The sequence below is a fragment of the Poecilia latipinna genome, unplaced genomic scaffold, assembly GCF_001443285.1.
Source record: "Poecilia latipinna isolate Pla-1442-1.1 unplaced genomic scaffold, P_latipinna-1.0 Scaffold920, whole genome shotgun sequence".
NCBI classification, from domain to species: domain Eukaryota; kingdom Metazoa; phylum Chordata; class Actinopteri; order Cyprinodontiformes; family Poeciliidae; genus Poecilia; species Poecilia latipinna.
In genome coordinates this window covers 173,548-184,269 of record NW_015113536.1, presented here as the reverse complement: position 1 = coordinate 184,269, position 10,722 = coordinate 173,548, and the positions used below count along the sequence as shown (strand labels likewise).

The 10,722-nt window shown below is 38.4% G+C and overlaps 1 long non-coding RNA gene across 1 annotated transcript in view; it reads right to left on the bottom strand.

The window, feature by feature from the left end:
* Positions 1 to 2,910: 2,910 nt before the first annotated feature.
* The window catches only part of LOC106957631 (uncharacterized), a 39,697-nt gene continuing 31,885 nt past the window's right edge, over positions 2,911 to 10,722 (bottom strand). Inside the window, exons 3-4 of the long non-coding RNA XR_001426992.1 lie at positions 3,191 to 3,196; positions 2,911 to 2,922 (exon numbers count right to left, since the gene is read on the bottom strand). This is a non-coding gene — a long non-coding RNA (uncharacterized LOC106957631). The remainder of the gene's footprint in view (positions 2,923 to 3,190; positions 3,197 to 10,722) is intronic.

Below are 10,722 nucleotides of genomic sequence, written 5' to 3'. Positions count from 1 at the left end.
TGTTAAAGCCCCGTTACATAAACTGGTTGTTTTCTTGTCAAATATTTCAAAACGTCTCAAAGTGTGGAAGGAGCGGGACGCACAGCTATGAAAGCAGCAACAGTAAGTAACAGTTTCTGTCTGCGTGCTCGGGAGAACGGTTGTAAAGGAGCAACACTCCTCACAGTGATGCAACCTACTCTGATCACTTACACTCATTCTAAGAAAGCTGTGTGCGCGCTGCAAACTCAAGACGTGCTCTCAGCATGCAAATAAAGTCACAGCGAGGTAAGGAGGAGTGTGGGAAAAATGAAGAGTCTGAGAAAAGGAGCAGAGCCGGAACGAGATTGGCTGCAGGACGTTGGCTGCTCAGCCCGTTCCTTTGCTTTGCTAATGAGGAACTTTTTAAAATGCAACAAAGAATACCAGCAGTGCAGGCAACACAGACATCTGGCAGAAGAAAAGAGGGCAGAAAATTCAGAGGGAAAAGAGGAAACAATGACACAAAAAAAAACAATAGTAAGATGGAGTAATTGAGAACAACTTGATTGTTGATTGAAACAATAATCAAGTTAACATTGTTCAAGTTGGCAAAGTTAATACTGCATTTTCCTATTCCAGAAAATATGATTAAAACCATACCAGCCCACTTAAAGCACTGCTTTAAACTGAGACCAATGTGCAATTAAAAGCAAATAGTTACAGGAGAGCACAGGAGGTGGAGGTTTATTTTATTAAGCCAAGTGAAATTGCTAGAACATGATTCTAACAACTTGGTTCTATGATTCTGTTCTCACATTTGGTGTCTTTGTTACTCCAAACAGTTACTGGGAGCTTCAGAACTTTAATAAATGACAGCATTAATTTGTGCATCTTAAATGGCAGCTCTAACAGGTACAGAGGAGTAGGAGAGTGATGTTTCTCTGTTTTGTTCTGTAGGCTGTTGTGATTGAGCGATTCCATCGTGATTGGCGTTACTTTAATCTCTTGGCTCATTTCCTGCATTCAGTGTCTGTATGCATAAAACAATGCGACTTCCTGCTGCGTCGCTCAACCGTTAAAGCTCTTTTCAACAAATTACCTTTGAAATGTATTGAACTGCAGGGCAGAAACACTTCCATATCTCCAAGACACAAACGATTCATAAGCAGTCAGTTCTGCAGGTTGCTCCAACCTCATTAGAGTTGGCAATAAATCAACTGAGACCGCACCCTCGGATCCTAGCTGCAGCGACGACTTCATCGGGCTGATAATTACTAAGTTTAACCAGCGGGGCATGTTCAGGATAATTGATAATGGTGGCCCGCTAAGCTGGAGAGAGAGATAATTCCAACAATGTATTTTTAATCACTTTCATCTCATTGCAGGCCTGCTGTTCTCACTAAAGACTGTGCAAACATAAATTAATGCGTTCTGGGTGAAAACGGGAATGACAAAGTCGTTTTCTGCACAGATCCGTCACCTGGTGGGGTTATTTGGTATCCTTCTTCCACTTGTGAACACAACTTACTAAATGTTAAGTGTAAGTAAACATCTGACATTTTTATAGCACAGAATGATTTTCCCGCAGTTTATGATTCCAGCTTTCCGTTTTCTACATTCAGCACTCTTTTGTGATGGAATCGTGATGGCAGTTAAACCTCGTTTCTCTCAGGTCCCACCTTTATAAATGCATCCCGAGCTTTCTGAGAATCCCCAGGGCTGGATGTTAATGTCTTGCATTAAGTGTGTGGGTAGAGACAGACGCAGCGAGCCAACCACGAGGAGACTGAAGAGTTTCAGAGAAGCCCCATCGTCAGAGGAGACAATGAGTCACTCAGACAGTTTCTCCTACCAGATGGTTTTAGAAGTTTTTTAGGATCGTGAAATTATTTATTGGACATGCCCCCCTTTTCTGGATAATATGCGAGGATTCTCAGGAAGTCTGTTGCTCTCACTCCCATATATTTTTAGAACAGAGTTGAAAGCATAAATAAAGTCGACATCTAGTCATTTATTTCTATTCACTTTAAACAACCAGCTTGTGTACATCGCACAACGTAGAAAAGGTTTCTTGTAATTATACACAGAAACTTTATTTAATCCTTTGGGATTTTTCCTCAGGGAAATTGTAAGAATGAGGCTTTGTTGCAGCAATGTCTGCTGTTATGTGATTGGTAAATACTGGTGAAGAAGAAGAAAGATTTGTTTTCAAACCGTATAAAAAATAAAATCTACAAGTGTGTGACATGGATTGGTATGTCCCCTACATGGCTTGTGGCCCACTAAAAACTTCAACAATGGCTTTCTTCGCAATATTTTACCATAAAGGGAATATTTGTAAACTACTAATAGTTGTCCTGTTCTCCTTTTTTCCCGTACCAAAGTAATCAATCTCTTCATCCACCACTTGACTTAGACTCTGAAATCAAAGTTTAGTAAAGTGTCCAAAAATTGATAATCAGCACTCAGTGTCTAGCTGTCTTCACTCTAATGTGGGCAAGAGTTACAGTGAGTGCTGGTCACCTCTTGGCTGCTGCTCTGATTTATACTAGCCAGTCCATTTAGGTGGCCAGATATGCTTTGGAGTTGTGCCGTACCCTTTCCATTTTCACATGATTGATTGAACAATTGGGAAATACTCAAAGCTTAGTTTTACAACCTAACCTTTATTTACATTTCAAAACTTTCCCTTCACTTCCCGATGAGAGCAACTCAAAGTAATGCATGTCATATATAATCCAAATGAAATGCATTGAAGTTTGTGGCTCTAATGTGATAAATTTAGATTTTCAGGATTGTAAGTCAACTTTAGAAATCTCAAAGTGAAACAACTGTGGATCCAGTCAGCCAGTTTTCACACTGAGTTCCAGAACCTCTCAGGAAAAAATAAACCATTAAAAGGAGTCTCCAGTTAAAGTTGAAGCTGGAAGGATTTCCCCAGCTGCTCGTCTTCATCATCTCCTCTCTCGCCATCAGTTTTAAACCCCGAAGCTCTGAGAATTGCAGCAAACCTCTCTGTAAATCTCATCCATCATATTTGTGCCGGAGAAGATCTGTCAGAGGAATCACGGGTCCCAGATCTCCATTTCATTGCAAAAACCACCCACCCTTCTGGGAAGCACTGAAGCGGGTCAACACAGTAAACAAAGGCAGTGCACTATCCAAACCTAATAATAAGGTGTTATTGTTGGAATCAAGCGTAGTCCTGCTGGGATGCAGGAAACAATACGCCAGGCTGGGAAATATCAGGCCAGCCTGTTTCCATTCATTGTGGCTTTAAAACCGGCTTTTGTGTCTCATCATGAGGCTCGCCGCAGCTCGAGAATCCCTGAACTGGTTGTATGTGGATCTGCTCAGGGGACTTTCTACCCTTCTACTGTACTGCAGAGTTCAATGACTTACAAAGAAAAACTAAATGTGAAAAACTTGAAAAAACAAATGAAAGATGGAAATAATTTACTCATTAAATTTTTTTTATAGAGTTCATAGTGGAGCAATATAAATGTTAATTTTTTAAGAAAATGAGGTCAACAAATATTTATAACCAGTGTGTAGCTGAACCCACATGATGAACTCCCACTAGAAAGGAGACACGAAGGTCTCGGCATCACATTTACATTTATTCTGTTGGATGGAGATTTGATGCAACACCAAAATCTCAAGGCAGTCATTTTCCCCAACACAAAGGAAGTCTGAAAACATGGAAACCGAGGATATTTACAAGATCTGCATTGATTGAGTATGTGTGTGTGTGTGTGTGAGAAGTCTGTGTCAGGAGAAAAAAGGAATTAAGGTCATGTACTCGTTTGTCAGCTGTTTAGATTACATCCGTCTGATTTCTACTTGTCTTAATCGCATTTCAGTTCAAGAATGAAATTCACACCACCAACTGTAAAACTGAGCAAATGATTTCTTAATTGAACAACGTAGCAATAAAATCCAGCAGCAGAGTCGTGGCTACAACAATCCCTGTTCTGATGCATTTAAAGCATCGAAGGGATCACAGTGTTGGTTAAAAGGTGGAGTAACAGCATATTTTATTCCTATCCAACTCCAATTGGGTCATTTTTTTAAATCAATTTGTACTGAATTACATTCAATATGATTGGATATGGTCATCTTTTGATGCTTAAGTGCCTAGAGGTGACACTCAAGGTACTTAAGACGTTTGTTGTGGACTGGCACATTATAAATAAACTGAATTAAATTAATTTAGCGCCAACTATACTGTCATTAGTCTATTTAACCAGGGTCTACAACATTAGTGCCTCCCGTAACAGACACATGAGCAGCCCACACACCCTCACCGGCAGCACCAGCAGCAACCTGCATTGTTAATACAGCCACATTTAATCTAGAGGGCATCTCAGCTGGGGTCTGCCGAGCCTTTCACCGCCCACAGATATAATTTACCAGCTGGCCAGCTTCTGTTTTAAACAAGGTAATTGTGATCCTTGGTTGTTAACATTTGGAGTGCCCCCGACTATCACAGCAATAGTCCTAATTGTCCCTGCTGTGGAAATTGTGCAAAAAATCAAACCCTCTTAATTACATCAAGTGCTCTGTGTCTGTGTTTGTGCAGAGTGGAAACAATCAGCTGTGATCCACAGAGTTCATCTCTTGGCAACATCAAACGTTACTTCTCTCTGGAGAAAACCCCTCCCCTCATTGCCATCTGAATGTTCTTTGTCACTGGTGACTTTAAAAGAAAGCCAGTTACATTTATGCCCCAATCAGACATGACAAGCAGATGGACCAGTACTGATCTATGGTACCACTGAAGCCCTTACTGCTGTCAGCCCATCTCTAGTTAGCTGTGATAAAGAGGAAATATGGGCCCATCGCTGATCTTGTAGCCTTAGAGCAACAGAATGTAAATTCTCCATGTATGAGGGACTTGGGCAGTTCAGGCCTTTATGTTCGGCTGGTATTGACAAGATTATATTTTTTGGAGCAATTGGCATTGGCAGAAACTGTAGTCAAAGGGTGAAGTAGAGGAGAGAGCAGGTAGGACTGTCACCATCTGATGGAGAGAATTCACCTCCTCACCTTCATCTCTTACCCTTCAGTTTCTGTCACTGGTTTCAGGTCCGTTTGGATAACCAAAATCATTCCAATATATTTATGAACTTAGACATAAGCACACATTTCCTTACATATCCAATTCTATTCTAAGATTTACTACTAAAAAGAAAATCCAACTTTTCCTGTAAATATAGGGATAGCTGTTACGACCAAACACTTTAAATTTAGTTTAATCAGATAACAAAGGTCTTCAAAAATTAAGGTCTCTCCAACATGTGCAAACTGTAATCAGGCTGTTTGTGGTACTTCTAGACTAACTAAATCTTCCTTGTTGAGTGGCATGTCAGCTCGTGCAGGTAGGACTCATTTCACCTTCAGTGTGTGTATTTTGTTTTTCTTGTTTTTGGGCTAATGGTAAACTTGTTCATCCCAGACACAGAACTCGTCTCCTTCCTGAAGAGTGATGGCTGGATGCTGTCACGCTATATAAACTTGCACCTAACAGATAAACGTCCCATCTTCAAGAATATAGAAATTGAACCAATCTTATGGAGGTCTGCAAAGTTCTCCTTGATATATTGGCCAGTTTCTTTTGATTTGTACGTGAAACATGAAGTGCATTTGAGGCAAAATACAGTCACAGACATGCTCCACTTTAAAACTAGTCTTGTGACTCAACTTATTAACTTATCATCTGGGTTTCCTTTTTCATACAATTTGTGTAAACATTTTTGTTTTAACGTGTTCAGCTATAACTCAAGCATGCGTCGATGAAGTGGACCAGTCTGCAGATACAGCACAGTAATGGCCAACAAACTGAAGAAATAAAAGTTTGGTCGCAACAGAGACAGCACTTTAAACTTGTGCAATAAAAAAAAAAAAAAAAAAAACACGCATCAGTGAATAGCTGCAACATCAAAAACAAAATACTAACAAGCATACTGCTGTGTCGCTAATTTTCAGGGTTTATTGACAGGAGAGATATTGCTGAAATGACCAGGTTTCCTTTGAAGACTTTCATTACATTAATGCAGGTTCAGGTGCTGTAAACGTGTCGCCTTCTCTTACAAAAAGATTGCCTGAATCAAAGTGGAGCCCATTACACACAACAGGAGGATTTATGATCGATTTTAAAACCTTGGCTTACAAACCCGTTACGCTTCGATTGAGCAGCATTTTTACGTTCATGAAATATCGACAAGTGGACGTCCACCAAGAAAATGCAACATAAAGCTTTTGGAAATGATGCCAAAGTTTGTGCCGATGAATACGCCGATCATGTTCGAAACGGTGCTGCACTGCAGATCACCACTGATCATTAACAAGAGATTTGATGGATTTATGCTTTTAAAGAAAAACGCAACAGCAGGGAGCAAACTGGACAAATAAAATCAATAGACACTCACTTGTTACGGCCATCTAACGTCACCCGTCCCCCTCAGTGAAGCTTCAAAAAGAAAAAGCTCTGCTGTAAGAAGACTTTGACTTAAATGTCAGGTGTCTGAACAAATGTATGCTTAATGGCTCGTCCTGATACAATAATGCACTGCTGAATTACCTCACACCACAAACTGAATAGATATACACACAGATCGTCAACAATGACATCTAAAGCACCATTTAAAATGGAAAAGATTTTCTAGGACAGTACTTTCACTGCTTTTCACTGAGCAAAACATCTTGAATGCAGAAACAAGAACATAAAGCAAGAAGGACTGAAGATTGTGTGAATTTCAATTAGATAACTAAATGTTTAGATGCTGTCGCAAAAAGAGAAAACAGTCTTTCTGATTATTCATGGGAGGAGGCATAATCTAATGACAAGTAATTGCAGTTTGAGCAGTGCATGGTTGTATGAAAACAATCACCACAGTTCTAATCTTCAATGGAAAAATCACAACCATTTAACACGATTACCCTGAGTTTAAAAACACTTTCCATTTATTACACTTAAACATCAAAGGAGTATGAATACAGTATTTTGCTCAAGAGAAATGTGGCTAATCATTTAACAATAATAGCCTGTTTGACTAAATTGTTTCCGTGATTACTCGTAGTTTAATGGGAGCGCAAAAAAAAAACAAATCAAACCAATGCAGTGGCAGTTTCAAAAGCTTTGCAGGTTAAAGTCTAAAATAAAAATAATAACAGAAGCAGCATGAAAATGGCTGGACTGAAACACAAAACAGAAGTGTTTGTTTTAGGCTTGGGAAGTAATGAAACAGCTGCTGCATCTCAGCCAGAGGCTTCGTCTTCACAGTCTTCTATATTTATTCATCTCACCTCTTCATTTCACAATCTTATCCAAACGTAACACAGCAGTCAAAACACAGAGTTTAGGTCATAAAAGCAAGAGCAAATCTTTGGCTAGACAAAACACTAGAAACCGATTTGGAACATGTAGAGGTTTTATCCATAAAAGTCTTGATGTTGGCAAATAAAATGTGTGATGCAGGAGTCAAGGCCATAATGGAGGAAAATGTTTAAAAGGGTAGCAATGTCCCATACTGTCCATGAAATCATCAGTATAAATGGGATTAAAATGTCTATATGTTTGACATCCAGACATCACAACACACATTTGTTTCTTAATTTGCTCACAATGAAGAGAAATACATTTTCATATCATTTAATGTGACATGAGACGACCAGATTCGTCGCCCAAATCCCAGCACGAGGACCAGAGCAGCAACTTGAACTGCAACAACGCAGTTTTAAAAGTTTCTTGTAAAATGTGCCAGAGGGCAAAGGTAAATTAACTCTCCAACTTCATAGAAACAATGTCTAGGTGAGCATGAATAAGACCAGTGGATTTGTTTTCATTATCTGGAGTTACATAAAGGTGACCGTGATCTACGGGTTTGAATTGATGACCATTTTGAGACACATTTATAACCAGGAAGAATTTTTCTAAAAATATAAATCTTTGGATCTGATCATGTGATCTCAGTTTTTCTTGCATAAGGCTGTTACAGAGCACTAATTATAGACTACCCATGATTTTATACACAGACGTCAAAAGATGGCAGATTAACCTCCAACTGCACTTTTTCGTGGAACATGACAAATGAGATTTAATCAACGAGCTCTAGAGTCGAAAGTGCTAATTGTGCCAATTTTGATTGCATGAATACGTTTAATTAAATAGCATTAGTACAATGTTTGCTTCAAATTAGAGAAAGATTTTAATTTGAAACTGACCGCAGGAACATAGTTTCTCAGAAAGTTGAGTCACTGACATTCAGCAGCAGCAGCCAAAGCCATTAGTTTAAAAAAATCTAAAAAATATATATACATTATTCCCATTCTCAATTCTGTTATTTACATTCGTAGATAAATAAGGAATGACTGACATTTTACAACATAATGCAATAAGACAAATGACTAATACAGTTGAAATTATATTAAAAACGCACATGTAAAAGCTCCTTCTCAGCAGTGATCACAGTATGGAGAAGAAACCAGGCAGCATCAGAGCTGTTAGTGCAGATTAACAAAGATCACAGAGAGAACTGACAGCTCAGATTAGCAGCATCACAGCGAGAACAACGTTTGGACGCTCTTCTCCTCTGTGGCTGCAGATTCATCAGGAACAAGATGCAAGCAACAGAACACTACGGCAGCTCAGAGGGTCCAACATAAACACAGACCGGTTCTGATAGTGATTCAGTTTTGATCCAGTTCATGTGCTACAGGAAAACATAACCTTTTTCCTCCCTCCTCCCCCAAAATCTACAACAATTATGAACTTTTACATGGAGGACATATCTAACCACCTTGGTGTTGAATATCCTTGTGCAGCTATGTTTATCCTTCCTGCAACAGCACGCCCGCCTTATAATCAAAATCCTTTTTCCACTTTCTTCATGAAATCAATCTGAAGATATTCTAAAGTGTAAATGTATAAGTTTGTATCTGCATTGTTAAAACTGCACACCATTTCCTCTCGTCAGTTGTTTAAAATCTGTGAGGAATCTGAGGTGGATAAATCCACATTTGACATTTTTCCAGCCCAGGTCTGAATTTCAGTTTTTACTGAGATTCATGAGACTTGCTGAAGCCGGGAAAGCCTTCCCTGAAATGAAAGATGTATCCATTGACTAGTTTCCAGTAGATTCCGTTTGCTTCCCTTTTCTTTCATCGCATCCTAAACTGTTGTCATCCCACGTCTTTTCTTTTCTACTTATGCCATGTTTTTATATATACACCAATTAATTTAAAAAGAAGGATGTTTTGCAGCTGCAGAAACCTTCCATTTAAGCCCAAAATAACCATATTTGTGTTAGGGTAATCTTAATTTTAACCATCATTTTTCTTTTAACCGCAGGTAATATGAATGTCTAAAATTAGCCAACCAGACAACAATAAAGCAGAGACTACCTCAAGGATCACTCGGCCCAAAAATCTAATAAAATTAATTATTTCAACACATTCTTTCCCAATTTAAGTCACATCTGATCTGTAAACTAGCAAGGAAGACTATGGTCAAAATAAAAAGTAAATACAGATTGGGAAAGAGTTGCATCAATGTTATTGATGTTTTTAACCCTGCATGTATTATTGATTATTGGGAAGCTACGTTTGTTCCTATTATTTTGAGGTTTGTCATAAAAACAAGTGCCACATAATTGGCATCCTTCAAAGGTATTATGTTTTCAAAGAAACAAAAGAAAAACCCCTGAGCTGCTCATTAAATAACTTTACCAAAAAAAATAAAATAAAATGGTTCTGTTGTCACATTTCTCAGCCTGAAGGTTCATTCCTCCCCTGCCCGCATGTGGAAAACAACTTTATAATAAGTATATAGTTTCAAAGCAGTACGGTACTTATGATTAAATATTTTCATTAGTAAAGTATTGGTGACTATAGAGAAAGATGCAAACATGGGCATCAAATAAAAGAATCAAAACTTTCCAATTGGTCCAAGCATCAAACCTCAGGATGAGACCAATGGTGAGTTTTTTTTGTTTGTTTTTTTAATCCACCTTTGGTAATATTTTATTCAGGCTCACACCTGCCGCTCACATCTGATCCTGATCAGTCCTGGCTGAGGGAAAACCTGCTGCTGAGAGACAGATGAGGCCAATTTGTCTGCAAAGATCCAACAGCAGGAGCTGTCACTCAAACCAACACAGAATGCAGGTCTACATGCACATACACTGAAAAAAAAAAACAGCTTGTTTAGCATTTAGCACTCATGATAGTTCAGGTTTTCTTCTTCATTTTACGCCATTATGTGATTTTTTTTCCTCTGAAAACAAGACTAGATTGCACTGCGCGTTTAACCCCGACTAGAAGAACGTTACAAAACTTGAAACCATACTCCAAAGATTTTAATCTATCGCAGATTTCCAGAAATACTTTAGGTTTTGTTTCACAATCAAAACTGGGAAAGGAATTGGTTTGTAACTCCAGACTTTAGATCGGATCTAGAATTTCAAAATAAAGGCAAAGGCTGCAGCACACTAAAAGTAATGAGCATACACTGCTGAAGTTTAAAATAAATATCAAACAGAGAACATAGCTGCAAATCCTTTTAAACAAAAGATACATTTTGAGTACAAATAAGAAATAAAGCATCTAGGATTACCATAAAAACCTGAAGAATAAGAATCAAAAGCACAAACAGAAATAAGAAATTAAAAAATTGAAAAAAAACGGGGGGGGGGGGAATAAAGAAAAACAACCCTTCCAAACTTCCCAGGCCAAGCCATTTTTTTTTTATTTATAAAATTT